The sequence below is a fragment of the Balearica regulorum genome, chromosome 9, assembly GCF_011004875.1.
Source record: "Balearica regulorum gibbericeps isolate bBalReg1 chromosome 9, bBalReg1.pri, whole genome shotgun sequence".
NCBI classification, from domain to species: Eukaryota; Metazoa; Chordata; class Aves; order Gruiformes; family Gruidae; genus Balearica; species Balearica regulorum.
Genome location: NC_046192.1, coordinates 7,592,363 through 7,617,602, shown reverse-complemented (window position 1 = coordinate 7,617,602; position 25,240 = coordinate 7,592,363). Strand labels below are relative to the sequence as shown.

The window sequence follows — 25,240 nt, the reverse complement described above, 5'->3', positions numbered from 1 at the left end:
GGCTAACTTTTGTATGAAAGATGATTCTGATAAGTCATCTTCTTGCCCTACACCAGACAGCTTTGTGACTTTCAAAGAAATATTTTTAAGAAATAATGAACAATAGAAAAATTTGTTCCATAAGACATTAGGTCTTATGTGAAAGTAGGACTTCAAGTGAGACTTAGTGTCCTACGATCCCAATGCTGCTAAGCATCATCTTAGCAGGAGTGGATAAAAAGGATTGTCATGTTAGGCTGGAAAAAGAGAACAGAAATGTCACTTCCACTGATGTAATGTTGAGGCCTTTACAATTTATAGTGGCATCCTTTTGTATTTGTTAGTAGGTTTGGGAAAGAATAAGAAACTTCTGGCTTGCTTAAAAACAACAACAAAAAAGCAGCAATAATATTTGCTAATTGGGGTGTTGAACTTTGTTGGAAATTTTATGTTTGGGCTGATCACTTGAATTCAGGAAAGAACATATATTTAGACTCTCTCCTAAGCTGTAGGATCCCTATTTGCTAGATAAATACTGCATTCCAGTAAGGATGTTGAAGCATCATTTGTTCCCACAGGTGTTACAACTCCGGTCCAAAGAAGGGCCGTGCAAGTGGGCTCAGGCTGAAGCCTCGCTGAAGGGAAAAGTCCTTCCGAGGCTCACGAAGTAAAGCTAGAGCAACCACCAAGGCTGGAGCCTTCTGACTATATGATGTCCAGTCCTGGTACAATTACAAGTATATAAATTATTAGTATTAAACTTTTTAGGCAATACTGTTTAGAAGAAGTAGGTGTATCCATTGAAAGGGGTTTTTTACATAGAAAATAAGTTAGGTTAATGAATGCTTGCAGAAACTACATTTTGCAGAAGTATAGGTATCAAATGAATTGTTTGTACCATAGAGATACATTCATATGTAAGCTGCCTGCACAAAATACATAAGCTTGACACATTATTCCATGATACAAGGAAAATTAATGCAATTTTAGAATTTAAGCTTTAGAATTTAAGTTTTGCCCTCCAAATTGCAAAGTAACTTTTGGAGTTTTAACTCTAAAAGTCTAAAGCAGCAAAAAGATTATCGTTCAGTGAGGATCATTTACATGTCTTTAAAACTTTTTCTTAACAGTAAAAATATCTGTAAAATACATTTACAGTTAAAAGACTGCTTCCAACTGATTTTGCTGAAAATACTGAAGGAAAAATATCATCTTTACCTAAGGTCTTGCAGAAGGAATACCATCGGAAAAGAGTTGTTTTTATAGAAATCTTTGTGCATATGAATCTAGGTTATAATAAAGTAACTAACTACAGTGTTTGCTGTCAAACTTGTATTCTAGGCTATTAAACAGTTTAGAACTGAGATCTGTATGTGTGTTTTTCTGAGTTTTCACTTTTTTTTTTTCTGTTATTGCTTTCAGCGACTGCTGTTGTCAGCTGGGCACTCATGATAGTTTTCCTTTTGCGCAGAAGTGTTGACAGGTTGTGAACACCGCTTTAGGGTTAATTTTCAGAAGTGATGTTTTGAAGTGTAGTTATTTTTGTAAAAGTCACTAGTCAGGGTAAAGCAGACAAACTAACAAAATGTGAAATATTAGGGCTGCTGGGGATGGATTGAAGGCTAAATATAAATTGAAACAACAGGATAAATTATGTCAAGCTCAAAATAGAACTCACATAATTTATGGTCCAATTTGATGCACTTAGTCTAGCAGGTCTAGGACAATGAGCAATGGCTACTTAGTGGTTAGTATTTTAAATATTACTAGAAAGAGGAGTTTGGTAACAGAATTCATTGTTTAATGTAAAGGACAGAGTTTGATATAGAGGGTAAATAATGTGAAGCTCTACTTGCTAGACATAAAAAATAACTTTTTTTTTTTGTGGAAATAGATTGTCCCTTTCAGTAAAAATGTCTTTAGGATGAGATCAGGGAAGCAGAATCCTGTTTTCCGATTATAATTTTCCTCGAAATACTTTCTAATCCCCAAATCGTAAATCTCAGTGACATGGTGGGACATGTTCTTCTAAAGCAAAGCATCTGTGTGTGACTCCTCCAGGCCTTCATCAGTTTCTTGCTGCTCCGCTCCATTCTTAGCTGCTTCCTCAGCAGTGGCTGCCTGCCTGTGCTTGAGGGATCTCTTTGTAGAGGAGACAGTAGAGAACATAGTGCCTGGATCCAGTTACGTTCTATCAATCAAACATGTGAGAAGAGGTGGAGAATACGCGTGGTTTTGCTCATTGATGCATGAGGACAGCTCTTCTCATTCAGTCCCTTTTCTGTCCTCCTCACAGAGATGCATTCTCGTGTCCTGGATGGGGCATTTTACTGCTGGGCAGCCACAAAACCTGAGCCTCATGTGAGCTGCACACCCTCCGTGACTGAATTGGAGAGAAGAGTCTTCAATAGTGCCTGAGTTGGTACACCTCAGAGACTTTAATATCTTTTCTCTCAGAAGTCACCTCACTTTCATTTCACTAATGTGTATGTACTAGAATGCATCATGTACTTGGGTAAGCACAATTTCTAATCCACGTGGAATACTTTATAATGGCTCCTTTTTTTTCAGTTTCCTTCCAGGTACCTGCTGACTCTTTTCTAATATTGAAATTTGGCAAATTTTGAAGGCAAAAAGGAGTTTCTTCTGCCTGGAGTGTGAGGTAGGATACTGACTGTTTTTAAGATGTATCAGTGTTGCAGTGTAAATCAGGGATGATCACAGCAGCCCTGAACTGGCTACGTAGGTCCTGAATGGAGCCTAATTGCATTTGCACGCATATTTGCTCTTCCTGCTCTAACGGGGTGTTTGTGTGCTGTACTGTGGCTGCATAACCTGCTGTGAAAGGATGGCATACCCAGCATTTGTTCACTGTGCCGGCTTCAGCTTTCTGAAAACCCATTTCTCTCTGGCCTCTTCCCCTTCTAGTCTGATCCTTTTCTAGCTGTGACAGCAGCACAGAGGGCTGCTGATGCCCAGAAACTAAGTTCGTTGGTATTTATCACAGTGGATTGACTTTTGCGCAGCTGTTTGAGGAATTCAGGATTATCTCTAATTATCCAAAGTACATTTATCTATGACTATTAAAGGTGACCAGTATAAATTATAGATAAATATGAAACCTTTTGCCAACTCAGGCCACCATTGCAAATAGCAAGAAATCTGATCTTTTTTTTTTTTATATATATATATATACACACACACACACACACACACACACATATATATAAAGTAATATGTAACCATTGTATTTTATGGACATCTGTGTATAGATATTTGCACGTATACATTTGTAATTTTGCTTCTTTCTTATTGTAGAAGTACTAGAGTTGATTAGCTTTTTTTAAAAAAGAAAATGGATGAAGAAACCTCTAGAAAGTTGGAAAGATTTGTTTGGCTTTGCGTTAGAATAAACATGTCAAGTTAAACATCCTAATCTAAGCAATTTAGTTCAGCTGTGACACTTTTGCCTTAGGCAGTGATTGGAAAATTGTGGCTTATGTCACAACAAACCAGCTAAACTGCCTAATTTTGATCTTGAAATTTCCATGATCAACATACTTTGCTTTGTTTTGTCCTTGAAATTGAAACTTCTTTACTCTGCCTGTTTTTTAGCTAATTAATATTTTCCACTCTTCCAAAATGTTTATACTTACCATGAAGTAATGAGGAATTGGCCCTTTTGTAAGGCAAATGTAGTTTACAGTGAACTCTTTGAGATAATTTTACAGATGCTGCAGGTTTTATTCATGGATCCTCTTCTCAATTGAAAAACTTTCCTGGAAATCTCTCACGTATTTTACAAAGCAGTCATAAACGTCTCAGAAAAACAGTATGCCATTCCTTCTGAGGCACCAGGCTTTTCACTGTGAAAGAATGAGAGACAACTGACATAAATTGAAACAAAACAGGTTCAGATTGGATAATATTTTTTTTAAAACATATGAGGACAGTGAGGCAGTGGAACAGGTTGCTTAGAGAGATTATGCAGTCTCCATCCTTTGAGAGTTTCAAGACCTGACTGTATAAGCCTTGAGCAACCTGACCTGACCTTGTAGCTGACCCTGCTTTGTGTAGGAGTTTGGACTAGAGGCTTCCTGAGGTTCCTCAGGTTTCTTCTGAAGTGATTATTGTGCCAAGTCACCCAATTACTCTGAAAAACATGCAGAACCAGCCTTTTTTTATATGCGAGGAATATGTATGTATTTTAGGTATGAAACACTTGGTCTGAAAATCAAAATCTATGAAAACAAAGCTGTGCCTGAGACACTTCAGTAGAATGAGCAGTTAAAATTGTGCCTGTTTTAAAACTACGTCTAGCAGGCACTTTTCTCCATCTACTGCTGTCCATTCTTGGGAGCTTTTCTGCTTTTTCCTGCCTTAAAGACCAATTGTCTTCATCCTTTCTTGCTTACTTAATCAGATGTGGAAGCACCTGTCTTGGAATTGATGGCTATTTGACAGCACATTACAACTTGAAGCTCCTTTTTCATTGTGTGAGTGTGTTAAATATATATTCTGGGATATGCCTGAGAAATTACATTTATGCATTGAAGCCGTTTCTATTTTTTCCTGTAAATGTCTGTAAAGGCCTGTTCAAGGTAAAAGAATGCAGAATTTCAATAGAAGGGAGATTTGGCCGTTGTTTTTAGAGTGTGCTGCAACATTTATTGATGTAGGACCTACTGAGGCGTGCCTTTATACGCACTCTTAAAGAACATCCTTTAGTCTCATTTAGGGTTAAACATGCTGAATGGGGATGGATTGCAGCGTGTGCAGGCCACTAATCCTGCGATACAATGGCTATATCCTACGTATAACCGCTAAACGGTTTGGGGCTTCTGTTAGTGCGAACTGGTGCAAGGCAGTAGCAAAAGTGTAACCAAGAATGATCTCATGTGTTGAGTGGTGGTCTGCAGGGCAGCACTGCTGCTGTCTTCGAGCAGCATTTTTCTCCCCTTGCTTTCTTATTTCTTCTCTCCTTCACCTGGTGCAGATCTGCTAACCTGCTGCTTCTGGCACGAGGGGATCTAGAACAAGAGAGAGGCAGCAGTGTCATGCTGCAGTTACAAATGGTGTGGGCACCAACACGAGGGAGTATGAAGTGGGGACCAAAAAAAATGAGTCTCAATGTATGAAAGCTAACAAATTGCATACATTAATTGGGCTCTGGGCAGCCACCAAAATGTTAGAAGGAAAGGGGAACTGTTCCTGATAAAATGTCATACTACTCACATAGCTGCATGTAATCCCTTAGCATTATAAATGCAGATGGAGACAGTATTTCAAGTTTTTATATTTTGGACACATTTTAGTTTCTGCACAGGCCAGCTGATAGCAAACCATTACCCTGTTTGCCTCCGTTAGTCAGCTGTGCAACCAGTAAGGAAAGAATTCCCAAACTCTAAGAGAAAGATGAAAGATACAATTGCCTGATAGGATGATTACAGAACAGGAAAGGAAGCGAAGTGAAACAGAAGAAAGAGCATCTCTTTACCAGGAAGGATGTGGCCTTACTAGTGTAGAAAGGTTTATTTCTAACTCTCAAAGCTTAGCAGCTCATGGCTTGATTAGAAAAGAATCCTGTTCTATTCATACAGACTTCCCTCCCCCCCTTAACTAGAGCTCTGTTCAATCCTTTGTCTGTTGGTCTGATGACCTTCTCTTCCCCAAATTATTTTGCTTTTTAATGTAATTGCTGTATTACTTCTTTTTGAAGTCTGGCTTGTGATTTAAGTTGCACAAAGAAAGTTCAGAGAGATTTCACTGAGCTTTAAACTTCAACAAACAAGAAAAAAAGCATAGATGTACCATTTCTTCCCTCATGATGTAATCAAGCGGCATAGAGTTTTAAATGGATTGATTCTTACCTTCTTTTTCAAATTTCATTTAAAAAAAAAAATCCAAACCCACGTATTTCCCATTTTGCTGTAGGACCTTTTGGAAAAGTGCAATAATGATGGTAAAACAGACTAAACTTTGTTTTGGCCCATTCCCATGTTGACCCTTTATTCTGGGCTAATTGATCAGCTCTCACAGCAGAGTAATTATTCCCAAATGAAAATTTACTTCTGTTTTCCCAGAATAAAGTGCCTTTTCCCAGAACAAAGTGCTCACGTGAATGGCTGGGGGAGGGAGGCTGGCTGTCCCCTGATTGCTGAACTGTATTGGAACAGCATATATAGGTCCTTCCTATATGCTGGTTCTGTAGCAGCCCCGAGTCTGTGCAGCTACAGCAGGTTACTAATGCTGCATGTAAAGAGCTCCAACCTGTGAGTTTAAAGAACCAGCTTTGAAGAAAGCAAGTATTCAAAGGTCTTGGAGCTCTATTGAAAACATTAACTGTAACATACCATAAATGAATTTAAAAGAATGCAATATCGAAAGTATGGAAAGGGAATGTATACATGGGACGAAACAGAGTTCAGATCCCTGTATTTTTAAAAAAAACACAAGCTATTACTCATATATGGCCATACTTGACATCTTTGCATCTTTGAGCTTGGATGGGATTGATTCTTACATTGCAAAGACATGAAGGCCTCACTGGTGTGGAATTGTACTAATAGAAATACAGAAAGCAGCTGAATCTAAACTGTCTTCTTGTGTCAGGAAGAATAGTCCACTTCTTCCAAGTTATGTGTTGCCTGTGTTTACCTGAGTGCGTCAGATCCTGTGCCTTCTGTTTAGTTGCAGCTTTCAGGCGTGAGAATCGCTCTGTGCCTTCTGTTTCTCAGTTCCGAGCACTTCTCTTGATTCTTTTCTTTCATGACCCTTCTTTTTTGCCTTTCTTATGCTAAAAGATTTAAATTTTTAAAGCTTTTAAATTAAAAGAACATAATTCATACAGAATTTTAAGGCCAGCTGAAAAGGTCTACAAAAGTCATATGACTACTACGTGCCTCTGCCTTTCTTTATACATGATTACTATTTGGCCTTTAGGGAAAGATCAGCCCTTCGAATCTGCATTTGCAAAGCACCTGTGGGGTCTTAGTGTGTGGCTGGGACTCTTAAATAATACTAGCTCTAGGCTGCTTATACCAAGCATCTGCGCCTAGCGGGGGGATTGATGTACAGACAGTGTTTGTGCTTTGACTGCCTGCGGGAGACCGTTTCTTGGGCTCATGTTTAACTTGTCAGTGGTGATCAGACGTCTTATGGGATCTGAGCCGCACCTTCCGTATTTCTGTCACTGCTGTGAACGTAACTACACAGAAGCGTGAAGAAAAAAAAAATCTTGTGGTGTTTGGTTTGTGGATGACTTGATGAAAGCTGATTAAAACACAACTGATGCGGAGTTTTTGTTGTAAACTTCTGTGAAGTGCCCACGATGTTATCTGGGAAACAGAATGCAACACTGAGTGTGCCTGGAAAAAAAAAAAAAAAAAAAAAAGGAAATAAGCTATTAATCCTAGAAAACAGAGAGAAAAGGACACACTTTTCTGTGCCGCTTCTTCAAAGTGGTTCTTTATGCCATCTGATGTAATTTTGGCGCTGGCAGAGGTGATGTTTCTAGCAAACCACTTCACTCTGTGTTTTGTTTTCCTCCTTTTCATCTCTGATTGACAGTCCCACCAAGAAATAACAATGAAAAATTCATGAGGTCTATCCCCAAGTGATTCAGAAAGGACTTTCATGGGATTAGATAGAGGCAGTTAAATTTCCTGGGGCACAAGTGTGTTTTGAGGAAAGGGATAAAAGTGTATTATTCTCTGGATAATCCCAGCTGAAATATAAAGGACCACTTTTGGTGAATAATTAGAGAAAATGTCCCAAAACTATCTTTAATTGGTAGAGCATAAAAACCCGGTATTAACAGAGATGAGAGAAATATTTTTGCTTTGGCTCCAGATAAGTGAACGATGTGTTATCTTTTACTTGCATTGATTGTAACTTATCTCACTGTAGTGAGTATGGTGACCCTGTAACTACAACTGAATGAGTCGGAAGATCACAGAACTATTAATGGAGTGTTAAGGTGCATTCTTATTTTATGGCATAACTGTTCTTGTATTTTCCTTCATTTTCTTCCTTTATAGGGAAGGGGTTTTGTTTTATTTAGTTTTTAACTGCTGACAAGGAAGTATCAAACTGATGTGTATGACTGACATGAATTTGTTTTTGTGATGTGAATTGCTAGAAGATAAAAAGCTCTTTGTTCCTATCTGTTGGAAAGCATGCAGAAGTATAGCTACAGAAACACTAAGCAGCATTTACTTCCTTCATATAGCTCACTGTTGTGTGCGGGGAATCAACCATAGGGCTTGAACCAGGAGAAGGTACGCACACCTCAGGAAACCAAATACTCTTTTGTGGTGATCTGTCGGTACTTTTAGAGGGGCTTTCTGAGGAGGGCAGAGGCAAGGGAAGTTCAACTCTTGTGATGACGCATACCCAGAGAAAAGCTAGTTCATGAGCTCTGGAAATAACCACCCAATATTTCTTACGATGTGTGGGAAAACTGGTCTGCTTTCAGCCTCGTAGGATATTGAGAGAATACCAGCACCAAACCACGTGGGCCCAAGGGGCCTGGCCAGGATCCTTGTGTGCAGCCCATGGGACCGGGGTGCTGGGTGTTGAATCCTCACTGTATCTTCTGGGTTTCACTTGGATTGTGGTGGTGAGCTGAGTTTTGGATGGGTCTTTCATGTCCTTTATGTGTCAGCAGTATGGCATGGGACTTGCCTCAATCTTGCTTACTTTATCCTGCATGCATCCTAAGCTGCCCATTTTCTTTGTTTCTCTCGGTGGTGGTAACTTTATGGCTGCAGTATCACCTTCTGTTGGGGTAAGAGGAAGAGAAATTACGTAGTCTGCCTCATCTTGATGGAAACAACATGCTTGGTGCTTACCAGTTTGATTGCTGTCAGTCAGGTCATCAGCACATGCCACTGTTCCGACTCCTCTTCTGGTGCTGGAAACACACAGATGTTTCCACTCGTGCTTCATTCAGACCAATCAACATCTCTGTTGCAGATATTTACGTTAATGTTTGTTGCTCATTCATGCTATGTCCTGCTTTCTGTGATAAAATTACCATTTACCTCTCAGATGCAGTCACTGGAAGCAGGTAAATTATTGCTTAAGAGTGATTTAGTTGGAGTGTTAGCTTAAGAACACATTTACCTCTTTGGGCATGATCTGCAAAATAAACAAATAAAATTTTATTTGTTATTAGTATGGGTAGCTTTGGAGAAACTTTTTTCAAACTCTGGTGTGCAATGATTTTAGCAACTGCTGCCTTGTAGTCTCTTTGCCCTGTGAGCCATAAGCTGCCAATGGGAGAAATGCTAGGAGAGTGAAGGAGCATTAGTAACTGTGAAGAATCGCTTCACTGCTGACTAGTTCTTTTTCATCTTCCTGCCTTCATTTATCTCAGCGTCATATTTCATTTTTTACAGTGTGGATGAGAGCTTTTTAAACAGGAGATTGAATTTGGTTCTTCAGAATCATTGTGCTTGGATAGTTCGTTACCATGATAGCCGTAAACCCTTCACAAACTGCTTTGCCCAAAGGAAAAACGTAACATTTATACGGAGAATTCATATGGAAAATTGGTATTTTCAAAAAAAATAAAAATCTGTAGTTTTTATGACAGTTGTTTAAAGTAATTTTGGGCAGTCTAGACATGTTGTGGCAAAGTAATTACCTGAAGGTTAGTGCTTTCTTTGTGTCTTACTTCTGTGTATGTATACATTTAGGTATGTGCTTGTTATGGCTGAAGTAGGTTTTGTGTTTTGGTTTTATTAAAGAAACAATGTGTCCCTCTAAAATAAATAAATTATGCTCCCTTCTTCTGATATCTTGGCAGTGCACGTTCTCTATCCATCCACTTCTCACTGAGAATTGTCCCTGCTCTTCAGTGTGGCTATTTTGGTTCTGCTGAGATTTGCCTTATTCCAGTGAATGACTATAAATAACACAGAACAAGTTTGCAGCGTTTAACTTGTTTTGGGGAAATTTTTGGGTTATAGTGAAAGAAAAAGTTACAAAGTAACTTCCCTGTTACCACTCATGTGACACTTAGTTTCCACTATTGCTTAGTTTAATTAGATCTACAGATAACATATACAAAAAAGATTTTTTTTTTCTGATTAGCTCATGATTCCTTAGTGCTCTCAGAATCTTTGAGTCGCCTGTTACTGTTTTACCCAAACTCATTTTCTGCCTTTCAGCTTGTGCTTCAGCTCATTCATTACAGGGAATTGCTGAATACATTTACCTTTAAACAGAGAGGAGGCTGAGGGTCCGAGCGCTTTGATACTTCAAGCATTAACTCAGGTATTTCACAGAAAGCCTCTGGAGAGGTGTTGGAAGGGCTCTGAGTCTGCGAGGTTCCTCAGTTGGGTGGTCTGCGAAACAGCCCACCTAGAGCCTGGGTGAGGTAGGAAAGGAAAGAATGCAATTACAGCCTAATTAGAAATCCAGATTCTCTTCTGCAAAATGTGACGTTTCCTTTTCTACTGCAGAAGTGAAACAGACCTTTCAAGCACTTGAAAACAAACTCACCAGCAAAGAAATTACATAGTCCAAAATAGCCAGTAACCACTGGTTAGATTTTCTGCTCAATTCACATCTGCAATCTCCAACCACTCGCCTATTGGCTACTCTGATGGGAAAATAGAGCCCAGTCATGAAAAATCTCTCCCACAAAACCTCTTTGAGATGGGTATGTTCCAAGGAAAAGGTTCTTTTTCCCCTTTCTCCTCTCCCCACCCCTCAAATGAGCATATTCTGACTAAAAGACAGGTTTTTGGAATACCCCTAACACCTATAGCTAAAGCCTGCCGAGTACTTCTTTTGCTGGTTTTGCTACACTGCCGAGGAGTGAAATAGCAACATGGGAACTGGCCTTTCTAGAGGAAAGAAAGTCACTTATGAATGTGATTAATGATGAATCCATGCTGTGATACTGACTTGGTACTTGCTTTGGGTGCTGGCTAAGGAATTTATTAGTGGGTAAAAACAGTTGCAGAAAGATCAGTTTACTAAATGGGTCTAGCAGACGTTTTTCTTCAAATTTATTACACGTTTTAGAATTGTAGGAAGACATCTCTCTTCAAATGTGTCATTAAATTCCTAGTGGAAATATTTGTCAGATGTTCACAGTCAGATTTCGTACTCAATTTAATGCCTACATAAATGTTAACTAAATTTTATTGATTATCTATGTTAATTATACAATCAATAACCTTTTAAAATGTCAGTTCCCCAACTGCACAGTTCTTGGATCATTTAGAAGCTATATTGTTGTCCCATTAACTTGAAAATTTTTCCCTTGACTTAGTTATTTCTCTTGAATCTAACCAAGGAAAGCAGAAAACAGCACTGTCTCATGGAGCTGGGTGAATCACAAGCACCAAACAATATTTGACCTTGGGGTACCTTTCCTTCCCTTGCAATGTCTACTTCACTGTCAAGAGATGAATTCTCTATGAGTCCTGTTAGAACCAAGTTGCGGATAATGAATTTCCAGAGCAGAGAATGACTCAATACTTTGCAATGGCTGATATAGGAAAGAGCAAAACAAATGAGAAAGATCTGCTGTAAGGCCCAGTCTCTCACATCTGAGTCAGCTACGTCTGGCTTGGGCTTCTATTTCAGTATCCTTTCAAAGCATCTGTTCCTCTGCTGAGCACCATCCAGCTGGGGTTGTTTACAGTAATGCAAGCAGATTTTGTGAGCTGGGCCCTCTTAACTAAGCGGAGATGAGGAAAGGTTGCAGACTAAACTGGAACAGAGGTGCAACTTAGGTGTGTTTCCTTCCCAGAAGGTTTTGCAAGAGAAGTGTGGATGAAATTAAGTTAAAACATTTTTTACATAAACACGGGTATTTTGTCACTATGTCCGTGATTGGTATACTTCATATTGGTAACTGACTGTTTTGCAAAAAAAAAAAAAGAACAATTGAACAGCTTAAAATATTTTAAGGTGGTTAATGCATAAAGATGAGGATGTCATCTGAATGGCGCTGGGGCAGGTTGGGAACAGAGTAGGCAGCAGCCCTGAGCATGGGAAACAGGCTGTACAGGATTTGCGAGGTCATCTCATCTACGTCCCTGCCCCTGGGCAGGATTGATTTAATATAAAATGTTCGTTTACATGGCCAGGCAGCATTTCAGTTTGCCCAGTGTACTGAACTAGCTGGTGAATAGAGCCTGCAGGAATGGAGGAACTCTGCTCAGAGTACTAGTCTGGGATTTGGTACCTGCAAACCTCATTCTGTGATCTGTCAAATACTTTTGGTCGTTCTTTTTCTACTGTGCTGCACACAGCACTATAAAAGGACTGAGCACCTCTTAGGTTCACACAGATCAATGGGCCTGCACAAAGGTACTAGTTTTTGTTCTTTGAAACGTAGCCTCAGTGGCACAGTGTGTGACTTACTAAGCTCTGCTGATGTGACTGTGCTGCTTTGTTTTCCGTGTTACTTGTGTAACGAGTAAGTGTCTTTTTACTGTTCTTTACTACATGATACAGGTATGTATGTATGTATGCTCTGTGCAACTTAGGTCAGCTCATACATACAGGCACCTACTGGTTCATCTTGTAGGTACTTACAGCCCACAGATACCTACATGTGATATGTATCACAGAATCATAGAATAGTTTGGCTTGGAAGGGACCTCAAATATCATCTAATTCTGCATGTCTCTGCCTACTTGAACGTATATATTTACCAGAGCATTTGTCCCTGTTCTGCTGGATTTTTGTGGTATATCCCAATAGGTGTCCATCTGTGAAATAAAAACAGCTTTCTCCTGTCTCACTGTGGTGATGGCGAGGTACGTCATGACGGGGAGTGCAAAATGCCAACAGCAGACATAAGTTCAGGAAATCTATACCAGTGTAAGAAGTCTCTTGGATCACTTGTCCCTTTGCATCTGTGAAGTGATTCCCAATTTATATCAACATGATAGAATAATCAAGTCTCGATTGAAAAAAGAAAAAACCAAACCCAACAAACAAGCGAATCTAGCATGGCTGAAAGGAGAGTCTTGAAAATTAAAGTTGCGTACGTACACAAACTCACACACAGTTAAATCCCAGGCATAGTAATACAAATTATGCACAATGGCAGTGTCCTGTTTCACGGATGGTGGTGTTACTTCTCAATCCCATCGCTGGCTTTACGTTTTGAAATCTCTCCGTCAGCTTCGAGGAGCGTTTGATCTTTGGTTTTTTCAATGTGTGACACTGTTCCTAAGGCTATCGCCAGAAATGCATCAAGGCATCTGCTCATCCTAACGCATCTGAGGCGGCGTGGTGCCTTGCTAGGTAGCACCTCTTAGCGAGGACAATGCTCATTTGCATTTCTAAGGATAAATGTGAAGAGCTGTGTTTGAGTTTTGGGTGGTTTGGTTTCTTTTGAATTCTTTGCACATACTAGCCTGGTTTAGCTGCTTTATGTTGCTTTTTCAGCAAAGAAACTAAAACAATATTGAACTATCGATCGGGGTACTTAAACTACTAAGTACCTTTGACTCCTTTTATTGAAGTCTGCTCAGTTTGACCCGAATGTGAGGCTCTTCTCCACTAATTCAAGTTACTTTTAATGAAGACATTTTACTTCTCCTGTATTCACTTCTTTTAGCTTCTTGCTGTTAAAGTCTGTTTATGTATGCGCTATGTCAGGCCCTATAAAAAGCTCCTTTTAGAGAGTTTCAGAGATGGCAGTACAGTATGAAACTGTTACCTATAGCACGGCTTAATCGCATTTTCCCCTTTTCTTAATCAGCTGTTATGGGTTCTGCCACACGGTCAGCTTAGTGTCACCATTCGTCTAGAAATCTGCCTGTGGTGTTCTTTATCCTTTCTTCCTAAATCAGGGTAAGCTAATGGCAGAGCTTCTCTTCTATTGCATATTTATGTCATGGTCGTCTTTTAGAGGTCTTTTGTTTTCCGGCATTGTTGTCTGTCTTAAAAACAAACAGAAAAACCCCACCGGTGTTGGTGATGGCCCATTAAGCAATATGGACACCAGTAAATTCAGCATATGCCAGCAGTTTGCTGCAGTTATTCCTCATTCTAATTATATCAGAGCTGGCCAGCCCAGTCAATACATTGCAGAAACCCTTCCTGTTACTCACTAGTGCTGAATCTTCTCTCAAGCTGAATTTCGCTAGGTTCTTGTGTCTTCTCTCCTTTCATCCTTTTTAAGCAGGCAGCACAAGGTACATTAGTAAATGGCTTGCTTTACCACTTCCACTGCTAATGAGCACAGGGCAGATCGGTGGGTGCCCTAAAAGCTTAGTGGTGAGTTGATTGATTTCCATCCCTTGGAAAGAGACTATATTTTGTGCTAAGGGAGGCATCTCATTCTGACAAAGTCGTGTCAGAACAGTGCGGCTCATGCAAGAGACACGTTCTCAGCTTGGTATAGACTGGTATTGGCAGTAATATTAGTAGGTTCATTTGCAGTAGCTTTGATGCTGTTCCTGTGTACAACTCCCTGTGAGAGAACAGATTTTGCAGTGGACAGGCAAGGATTGTGTGTTGCAGCAGTAATTAATGTGGTCCCCTGGGTTTTAAGAAAATATCCATGGATGACAGGTATTGTTTTATAGGTGTTTGGTTTGGTTTTTTTTTACAGAAGTCATAACTTATGAGCAACGCCTTTAGATATTCTTTAATATGCCTCCACTCCCAAAACCAAACCCAAAAACCAACCCACAACAACAACAAAACACCACCAAAAAGCAACAATCAAACAAATATAGAGTTTCAAGATATTTTGAAAGCCTACAAAAGGTGAGAAAGGTGGATGGTGGTGGGGTTTTTTTGTTTGGTTTTGTTTATTTATTTTTTTCAATCTGTCTAAATACTGGGATGATAGTAGCACTTTAATTTTTTTAACTATACTATCCTGAAACTTGAAATCAAAGACAGAATTCCCACTGGTTTTGCTAGTTCCATTACACTGTAGAAGTTAAGCTTACCAGAGTAAGGTAGGGAAATCTATAGAAAGCACTGTGCAAATCCTAGCTCCCAGTGTGTCTAAGCAAGGTGTAAAATACTAAACCTGATTTTTTTTTTTGATTGATGAATGAGTCTTCAAGACTAGCTTATAATAGACAAAAGTTTCCTTTTTTCTATGCTCGTAATACCTGTATTTCTTATATTGGCACAATCTTGACAGTTTCTTCACTTCAGTTATTTCCTTAACTCAGTATTTGGAATTCATATCTCATTTGTTTGCTTGCAAGCCTCAATAATTTACATACTTTTCTGGAAAACAAACAAACAAAAAAGCTCCAGGCTAGTAAGAGTTTGTGGACCTTAACTTTAAATAAAAAACAGATGATAGAAAATAAAGGTAAAATAAAAAGGCCAACTTTTCTGGCCATTTCTCTATAAGATCTCATGCAATTTGTGGCCTGACTCATCATCTTTGAACACTTGGATTTGGTGGTACTGCATCATCCAGAACTTGTCAGCAAATCAAAAGATGACAGATAAGGAAAAAACCCAAAAACCTCAGAAACTGTTCATTTAATTTCCACTCCATGTTTAAATTCCGTAATTCACTTTTATAGTGGTGAACAAAGTGGTCAGGAAACTTTTGAGACCATAGTGGGTCTTGGTGAAAACAGTACTGGTCTCTCTTTCTGATAGACATTGATCCCAAAAAAGGCTAAAACCAATGTAAGCAGTTTTAGGTTATGAGCAGTGTTCTTGCTCCCTTTACAACGTTTATTATCAGAGTGCGTATTGCCACTCCATGGAAATCCTCCAGCAATACTGAGATTAGTAAAGAGTTTAAGAAAGGATGAGCTCTGTTTTAGCAGTAGAAATTTTACTGATAGCAAATATTTTGAAAATTTAAATGGAGCAGATAAAAAAGTTATTAAATGTTTTTTTCATGTGCTACTTTTTCATGTATAGTTTTTCCTGTACAACTTCTGACATTCTTTCACTTTTTTTTTTTTTTAAAAGGAGAGCAAATAGAGACTTTTCCCCCTGCCCCTGGATTTCTACCCTAAACATCTTGATGTGCAGTTTACTATACATTAAACCACACTCGCTACCCTTTGTGTGAACTTTCGCTGGACTCAATCAGGAGGAACAATTAAATTCTGTAAACTACAGATTAATTCTTATTGATTGCTCTAGTTTGAGAGCCCCTAGGGATTTAAAGTCTTATCATACAGACAGTTACGTCTATGTATATCTTCACGTTCTCTGATAAGTCATTTTGTCCTGTGGCTGGAAACAACGGTGATGCTCCTCACCAGCTGCGGCAGTGGCCCCTGTGACTTCATTTTATCTATCTATATATTTTATCTATATATTTAGCAGAGTGTAGGTTCTGCTGTCTGAACTGGCAAAGGGGGCAGGGGAGGAAGGAGTTAAGAAAAGAGCTTTAGCCAGGCCACACACAAGCTGTAGGCATTCACACCTCCCTGCTAGTCTGATCCAGATAGTGGAGAGACAGGGAGAGGTGTCAGCCTCCTGCCAGGGTTAGACCACAAAATCCTCCCACGCTCTTGTTGACAGGCTTCAAAGGTGGCTGAGATGCCCAAGCCAAGAAAACACAGAGGAGAGACAACCTGCAGACCTAGACTGGGCAAGTTGGAGGAAATTTAAGAAGCTAAGACTACGTTTATTTAGATTAAGACTTGTGGAGCAGTATAAGGTGTTTTGGGTGTACTGAGGCAGAGCTTGTTTATTGCTTTATTACAGTGCTTTCAATGGCTCTACTATTGCAAGGTGATAAAGTCGCAAAAATGTAGCCATCTGCATTAAAGCAAATCATCTTAATTGCTCATCCCTTTTTCAGCATGATACACCTGCAGATTGCCGCTAGTGGTGGCTGCAGTATGAGTAGTTAGCAAATTGCCTGTCCATATGCTGTTATCTTTGGCGGTGTGCTGGTCACTGAAGGAATGCTACCATGCACTGCTCATGTGTCATAGGAAAATATATGTGTTTAATGGAAGGTTTTCAGAGTTACAGATTTTTATCTTAATAATATGTAAGGAGATTTTGAATCCCTCACAGGGTTTGCAACTGTTACTTCCCAGAAAGTTTTATTTGCAGTTCTAGTCATGACATATATAAACCAAGGAAAGAAAATAAAGAAATAGGTGAAGGGAAGGTAGGAATTCTTAAAGTAAGGGAAAAATTGTCTTTTTTGGTGTACAAACTCTTTATTTTGTTTTATTGCTAGTCATTTTTATAGTGAGCAGTTTTATAAGCAGCTCATCAGTGACATGTTGTGCTGCAGGAATTGAGATGCTGAAGATGTTAGTAAGTAATGAAACACAGTGCAGCCCTGCAGCTGAAATCTTACTGGCTGGGTAAAAACCTGAGCTGTAAGTAGCTGTGTATGTTCAGGTGCTTTTTCTGGACTGGCCAGGTGGATGGTTTGGTTATTAACACCAGCCTAGAGATCAGATAGGATATGTCACATAGCTCGTTCCTTGTTTATAATGCTTTTCTCCATCAAACAAAGTAGTGTCTGTAGTGGTGAATAATGACTTCCAAATTAATCTCACTTGTTTGTCCAGAGGTTTATCTGAAAAAAAGGGCCAACACTTCAGTAATTTTTCTGTTGCTAAAGCAGAGCATGGACTGGTTCCAGCTGCACCCCCTGGTTTACTCAGCATTGGGCTGCAGAATTTTCTGTGCAGAAGGAACTCAAACAATGCTTTTTTTTCTTTTTCTAACACCTGTCTTAAAAGCTTTTTATGCTTAGGAACCACATTAATTGGAAATAAACACTAGGGACAAACCTAAGATTGTTTTCAATAATACTTTTGCAGGCATTGAGAATAAATACAAATTCTCCCTGAAAGAGTTTTAAATCTTCATTTTAAATTACTTGGGAAATCTAATTGCTGTAAATGCGTAATTGCAGTTGGCTGTGCAATCTGCAGCTGATTGACAGTGCATTTAAAGGGACTCTAAAACCGGTAATGGCCACATGCACTTCTTTACACATGTAAAAGAGGTATATAATTATGAACAGTTAGTGCTATCACTGGGTTTCTTGCTTTCTGAGAGGACTTGAGAATAAATTTTATAGTAAACGTATAATGTTACTATGAATTTTTCCAGTAATTGTTAACAGGAAATATTACAAAATTAAATAATGTTTGAAATATTGAAACTACTAATGTGTACGCCCTTCAGTACAAATTTTTATACTCCTAGTGTTTGTACTTAGGTGGTACGCATGTTCTCAGTTTCCTTCTTAATTCCTTTATCTTCATGGGTTGATTGATTGTATGTCAGATGATGAGTTATGCCATCAGAAACTAATGCTTATGCAGGTTTCTTTCAGAGGAATCCTACAGAAATTGGGGTCTTTTTGAATGAAATCAAATTATAATTATAACAGGGTTGACATTTAGTAGGCATGTCTTATGAATTTAGAATAAGCGTTGTTCTCTCCTAGAAATTTTAAACTTTTCTGATGAAAATGCATTAGTGTAACAGAATCGTATTACATTCTATGGGATAGTTTTGAAGTGAAGCATAAAAACTACTCTATTTTTATTATACTAACTTTTATTAAGTTTATAGCATATAACCCTCCAGGGTTTTCTACTGAAAAATTAAGGAAAATTCAAAATTAACCATGCGTGTGATTGATGGTCTGCTTGTCTTTTGAATTCCATTTAGTATCCAATGTCTGTCTTGCCTTTTAGTGCAATCTTGCCTTTTAGTGCAAGTAGCAGTACAAGACCATGTTGCTTCAGCCTTAATTTTAACTAATGTTAACAAAAAGGAAGGATTCGGTAAATATTTATGCACTTGAGTCCCACTGGAAATTAATTTGTGTAGAATTACTCAGGTAAAGTTAGTGTATGAAAAAATCAATGGAAGAAGAAAACAAAGTAACTCCAGTCAGTGGTTTGAGGGGTTTTTTTTGGGGGGGGGGGGGTTGTTTGGTTTTGTTGTTTTTTTCCCACAGCATATAATGAACTTAAAAATTGTGGGTATATAGTTACATGACATCATTTATTTATTTAAATGTATTTAAATCATGTAAATCTTTGGGTTTATGCTATGGAGTTTTTAATTTGTTTAATCAAATGTTGAAAGTTTAAGCTCAGTTCAACTCAGTTCAGCTGAAGGTGATGAAAATTGTGGGTCTTATAAAGCTCTTCCTTAATGGCGTCTGTTTTTTATATGAAGTAGATATCTTTAAATTATTTAAGAATTCAATTTAAAATATTTCTTTAAAAAATTGGGAATGATATACTGTGGCACTGGTTGTCTAATCTGGGATGCTATTGATTGTACCCTGATGCTGACAGAACTGTTTTTCTTCCCTTTGTGGCTTTTTCACCTTCAGAACTTACACAAGGTGACTCTGATATCCACAGCCATGTTCAGTGATATGTAAAATGGATGAATTAAAAATTTCCAAGCAGAGTCTTAAGTTGTAATTAAAAAGAAATGTTTTCTTTTCATCCAAAATTTGTAGATATTTATAGGTAGTGAAACACATACAAATTAAGTTCTCTGAGGTTTGCAATTCAAGAGTCTGCCTGTGCCATGGTTCAGAGTCCACAAAGTAGGGTCTCATATTATTAAGATAGAAAATTAATATAAAAAAATTAAATCACGTTTTGCTAGGTCTCAGTTGAACCCAATTTTCCCCTGGCTCCCTCTTCTTCTTTTGTTCAAAATAGCAACCTTAAACTGGTCCCTAATTTTACAGCAGGACTTTGCGATTCATATTACTCACCACCATCCTAATGTGAATAATCCCATGAATTTTCTTGTGTTTAAAGAATAAGCAAGGAAGTAAGCAAATGTTCAAACTTTTTCTTAGCCTGGGAGCAGTTAGAGATACTGTTCCCTGAAATTCCTCATTTGGATTTCTTGATATGTCAAAAGTGAGAAGTTTTCGCATTCCCGTGTAGCTGCACGTTCTTTATTTCCATGATTCCTGCGCTGTTAAAGGTGCCGTTTGAGCAGGTGTTTCACCCAGCACAATGGCTTGTGTCTGTCAGGCCATTTCTCTGCCGTTGACACACTGTCAGCAGCATCTCCTGACTAGCTTAGAGCGGCCCCCCAAAGAGATGGGGAAGCAGGACACGCTCCTGGACTTGCTGAATATCGTGTCCAGCCCTGGATGTCTGTGGTGCAGAGCTGGACCTGGCCGGGCTGGCGTTGGCCCTGGTGAGCTGGCCGGAGGTGCGGCTCCTGTGACGCATCCTTGCGGCCCAGCATGGAAACGGGAGCTGCTGCCATCGCTGTCGCTGCAGGTAACCAGCCCTGCTGCCCTGTTTGAGAACTTTGTTATGCCACCAGTTTAGCCGTGTGCTCAGACTGTCTTATTAACTGCCAACTGCCTTTCAAGGTACTAGCTCATTCTAAAGATTTTTTTTAAATTTTTTTTTTTCCATTTTTTTAATCTGTCTTATATTTTACAGGAACTTTCAACTCACAGAAATGTGAGGTATGGCATAATACGGAGTATACATAACTAACCCCGCCCCGACTTCTAATGTTTATTTTGAGGCTTATGCCAATTACTGTATGACATAAATATATGCACTGTTATTAGTACAAACTGAAAATCCCTTATCTAGTAGTACTTTTGTGCTAGGAATTGGTCCAAATGTAAAAACTACAAGCAAGTGGAAGTAGTAAACAAAAAAATCCAAACCCCTACAGCCATCTGCTTAGGATACTATATTTGAAATCTATGTAATAGGAACCACCAGTATTTGCTTTTCAGATTAAAATGCCATTGTAACTCAGGGAATAAATTAGTGAATTGGTGAATTGTGGCTTTTTTATCTTTCTTTTTACCCGTTATTCTCAAGCAGATTGTGGAGAACTTTTTATTTATTTTGGGTTGTTTGTTATTCACAGGTTATTTCAGCAAATCATTGGAGTCCTTTGCTGTGAAAATTTGCTGTTCATTTGGGATTCTGTTCCACAACATGTTTCATATGTATAGGGTTGTCTTTAGTTTGATGCTCCGTCCTAGTTTCAGTTGAGATAGAGTTAATTTTCTTCCTAGTAGCTGGTATAGTGCTGCGATTTGGATTTGGTATGAAAATAATGTTGATAAAATGCTAATGTTTTAGTTGTTGCTAAGCAATGTTACAATTCAGTCAAGGACTTTTCAGCTTCCCAGGCCCTGCCAGCGGGGAGGCACAAGCCGCCCACAGGGGGTCCACAAGAAGCTGGGAGGGGACACGGCCAGGACAGCTGACCCCAACTGGCCAAAGGGATATTCCAGACCATATGACGTCACGCTCCATCAGGGAGCGCTGTGGCTTGGGAACTAGTTTGGCATCAGTCAGCGGGTGGTGAGCAATTGTGCTGTGCATCACTTGTAATCACTTTTATTATTATTATTCCTTTTCTGTCCTATTAAACTGTTTTTATCTCAACCCATGAGTTTTACCTTTTCCTGATTCTCTCCCACATCCCGCTGATGGGGGGAGGTAGCGAGCAGCTGTGTGGCTGTTTTAGCTGCCTGCTGGGTTAAACCACAACATGCTCTTAGGTGGAAACTTAGGAAGAGTCATATAGTGAAGTGAGAGTAGCAACAGAAATTAACATCTCAAAACTGTCAGAACTGAGGTATATTTTAATGTATGTTATGGTACCTTATAAACCTATATATACACCTATACATAGTTCTTGAAAGAACTGTAGTTCACGTAGCCTGTACAAAATCAGAGACAGAAGTTAGAACAAAGGAAATGATACAATAAATTTTCCTATGTATTATTTTCATTCACTTATAGTCTGAACTACTTTGGAATCATAGGTTATTTTTAAGCTGCAGAAATAAATTATGCAAGTGAAAATGCAGAAATCTTGTCACACAACTTTTTTTTCTGATAATTTTCTATTTAGAAATAGCAAGGGAAACTTTGGCATCACTGCGGCACCAATTTCACCCAGCATGTTAGCGGAGAGTGGGGCAGTTGGTACTACAGGTATGTGGTGGGTTGACCCTGGCTGAGGGCCAGGTGCCCACCAGAGCCGCTCTATCACTCCCCTCCTTCACTAGACAGGGGAGAAAAGGTACAATGAAAAAAAAAACTTAAGGGTCAAGATAAGGACAGGGAGAGATCATTCTCTAATTATCATCACGAGCAAAACAGACTGAACTTAGAGAGGGAATTCATCTTATTTATTACTAAGCAAAACAGAGTAGAGGAATGAGAAATAAAACCAAATCTTAAAACACCTCCCCCCACCCCTCCCATCTTCCCAGGCTCAACTTCACTCCCGGCTTCAACCTCCGCCCCCCTCAGCGGCACAGGGGGACGGGGAGTGGGGGTTATGGTCAGTTCCTCACGTGGTGTTTCTGCCGCTTCTTCATCCTCAGGGGGAGGACTCGTTCCCCCGCTCCAGCGTGGGGTCCCTCTCACGGGAGACAGTCCTTCACGACCTTCTCCAACGTGAGTCTCCTCCACGGGGTGCAGACCTTCAGGAGCAAACTGCTCCAGCGTGGGGTCCCCCACAGGGTCACAAGTCCTGTCAGCAAACCTGCTCTGGCGTGGGCTCCTCTCTCCACAGGGCCACAGGTCCTGCCAGGAGCTTGCTCCAGCGCGGGCTTCCCACGGGGTCACAGCCTCCTTCAGGTGCCTCCACCTGCTCCGGCGTGGGGTCCTCCACGGGCTGCAGGTGGAATCTCTACACCCCCTCATCCTCCCTCCATGGGCTGCAGGGGGACAGCCTGCTTCACCATGGTCTTCACCACAGGCTGCAGGGGAATCTTGCTCCGGCGCCTGGAGCACCTCCTCCTTCTTCACTGACCTTGGTGTCTGCAGAGTTTCTTACATCTTCTCACTCCTCTCTCTGGCTGCAAAAGCGCTCTCTAACTGTTTTTTCTCTTTCTTAAATATGTTATCACAGAGGCGCTGATTGGCTTGGCCTTGGCCAGCGGCGGGTCCGTCTTGGAGCCGGCTGGCATTGGCTCTGTCAGACACAGGGGAAGCTTCTAGCAGCTTCTCACAGAAGCCACCCCTGTAGCCGCCTGCTACCAAAACCTTGCCATGCAAAACCAACACAAGGTGTTATAACATAATGCTCCTTATTTCATAGTTACTGCTGCATATTTGGGAATTTGGAGGGGGAATGAGAGAGTTTGTACAGCCTGATGGAGCCTTAATAAGCATTACAATCTATGTTTTGTACCACACTTCTAATCAATAGATTTCTTTTTTTCTATAGCAAATGGGGCAGATGATCAATGGTCTTTAAGTCCTTCAGGAATATGTATTTTATGTTTTGATTTGCCTTCTGCTTGCATGAAGCAAAGGAGTTTCTTTCATTCACTTTTTAGATAGAAAAATATGATTTAAATACTGTGTTGGTTTTTTTCCTTCTTTGCAGGAGGTGGATTAAGACGTAGCTTGCTTTTTTTGTTTAAGGTTTTCGCCAACTTATTGCCACCATTTTCAAAAGCCATCAGAATTCCTGGGGAATAAAAAAGTGACCTGTCTTTAGTGCTTAGATGAAGTCTCTTAAATTAGTGGAGGCATTATAATCCACGCACTAGTGATGGTAGGAAAACACCAGTGTTACACTGCATTAGGACTTGGCATAGGGTTTATTGGTTATACGTGAAACATCAAATGAAAAAAAAGGATTACGTGAGTCTTGCACTGACTTTGATGTCTCACTGCTTTGAAACTATTTTTAGACTTTTGCATCCTATACTCGGAGATTGGCTGATATAGAGCATTTTACTGACAGCATGTTTTCGATGTGTAGGTGGCTGTGTAACTTGCTCTTAATTGTACTCTGATTATGCTCTGCAGGGCTGGCATGCTATTTGTTTTACTGCCTGAGCTGTCATAGAGCTAAACCCCATGTTTGCCTTTCTGAACTAACCAGTGGTAAGATATCCTTTGCTTGGTATCTTCTCTTGCGTAGCTACTCTAGGTTTCACGCTCTTATCTGGGGTGTAAACTGGTGGTAGAGTTTGCATGCGAACTATGAAAATGTTTACATTTCTGAGGACTGAAAAAGAAACTGGTTAATGCCTTTGCAAAGAGTCCTACGCTTTCTAAACATTTGAGAAATCAGGATTGTCAGCACCCGTGCAGATGTTAAATAACGTGTATGATTCACCGGAAGATCACTACCGGAGGCAAAGCAGAAATTCAGTTGTTCGGCTGGTCTTTTGCTCTGCCTTTCCGACTTACCTGTTCAGATGAAGCAGCCACTGAATCCTTCATCTCTGATACTCGCACTTGCTTACAGATATGAAATTTATTTCCTTAAGATGAAACTTCATGGTAATGTTTTAGAATATTATCTTGTTATATAGTGGCCAGTACTTAACAGCTAGTACTACTACTTATTAGTATTTAGTCTTACAGTCTTAGTGTATGTGTGCTGGTTTTTATAGCGTGGATATTTAATACATGATCACAAATAACATTTATGAAACATGTTTACTGTGGCGAGTAGCTTCTCTGGAGAGTAACAAACAGTCGCTAATTTTCCATTCCACATAGACCTGCAGTAGCATCAGGTTATCAGAAATACCTTCGGAGTAAAAGTGATCCTCTTTCTATATCTGTCTTGACATTATGGAAATGACCTTACTCGGGGCTTGCTTTGCATTAAAAAACCCCAAACCTTTGGTCTGCTAGAAATGCCCATTGTTTGCATAAACTATTGATTTAAACTCTCTCAGCAGAATAACATGGAAAGATTCTTGAGGTAACACAAATACCTGCTTGTGACAAGTTCACAAAGTCATGATGGTGAAACATTTGCGAATAGTATCTGCAGATGCTTCCCTCCCCTGCAGGTTGTTGCCATCACCAGGTGTGGCCAAATACCGTGAAACTTCTTTGTTTTCTCCTCTTTCAGTGTTGATAGGGTATCAGTCCCACCTGCGAGAGGTATCTGTCAGCAGCAAGTGGCATACAGAGGCCTTGCTTACTTCTCGAGGAAACTAGGTTGCCACGTCTAACCAACTTGTGACTTTTATTTGATATGTCAGTCGTACATGTTATATTCTCAAAAACTCTTGTGTGATTATGTGTTCTTGAGGGGAGGGTTAAATGAAGATTAGGGAGAACATCAAAGCGGCAGTTAAAATGAAGAAAGATGAGTTAAAGCCAAATCATTAGAGATCCCTTTGAAGTGTTTACAGATTAAGGCCTGTCTCTTTTAAGTGGGATACTTATCTGCCTTTCAATATTTAAATAATAAGACATGACAGGCAGTGCTTTTCTGAAGGATTATTGTATGCCTATGCTGTGTTGTAAGGCATCAGGCCAAAGGCAAGTGACTTCAGTTACGGAAAAACTGTGGT

At 39.6% G+C, this 25,240-nt stretch overlaps 1 protein-coding gene across 4 annotated transcripts in view; it reads left to right on the top strand.

Moving 5' to 3' along the window:
* The window catches only part of SPSB4 (splA/ryanodine receptor domain and SOCS box containing 4), a 171,250-nt gene that overhangs the window by 35,452 nt on the left and 110,558 nt on the right, over window positions 1-25,240 (top strand). For all 4 annotated transcript variants that reach the window (XM_075760972.1, XM_075760971.1, XM_075760976.1 and 1 more), the window contains one exon: window positions 2,562-2,641. The gene's annotated coding sequence lies outside the window, so the exon portion shown is untranslated. The remainder of the gene's footprint in view (window positions 1-2,561; window positions 2,642-25,240) is intronic.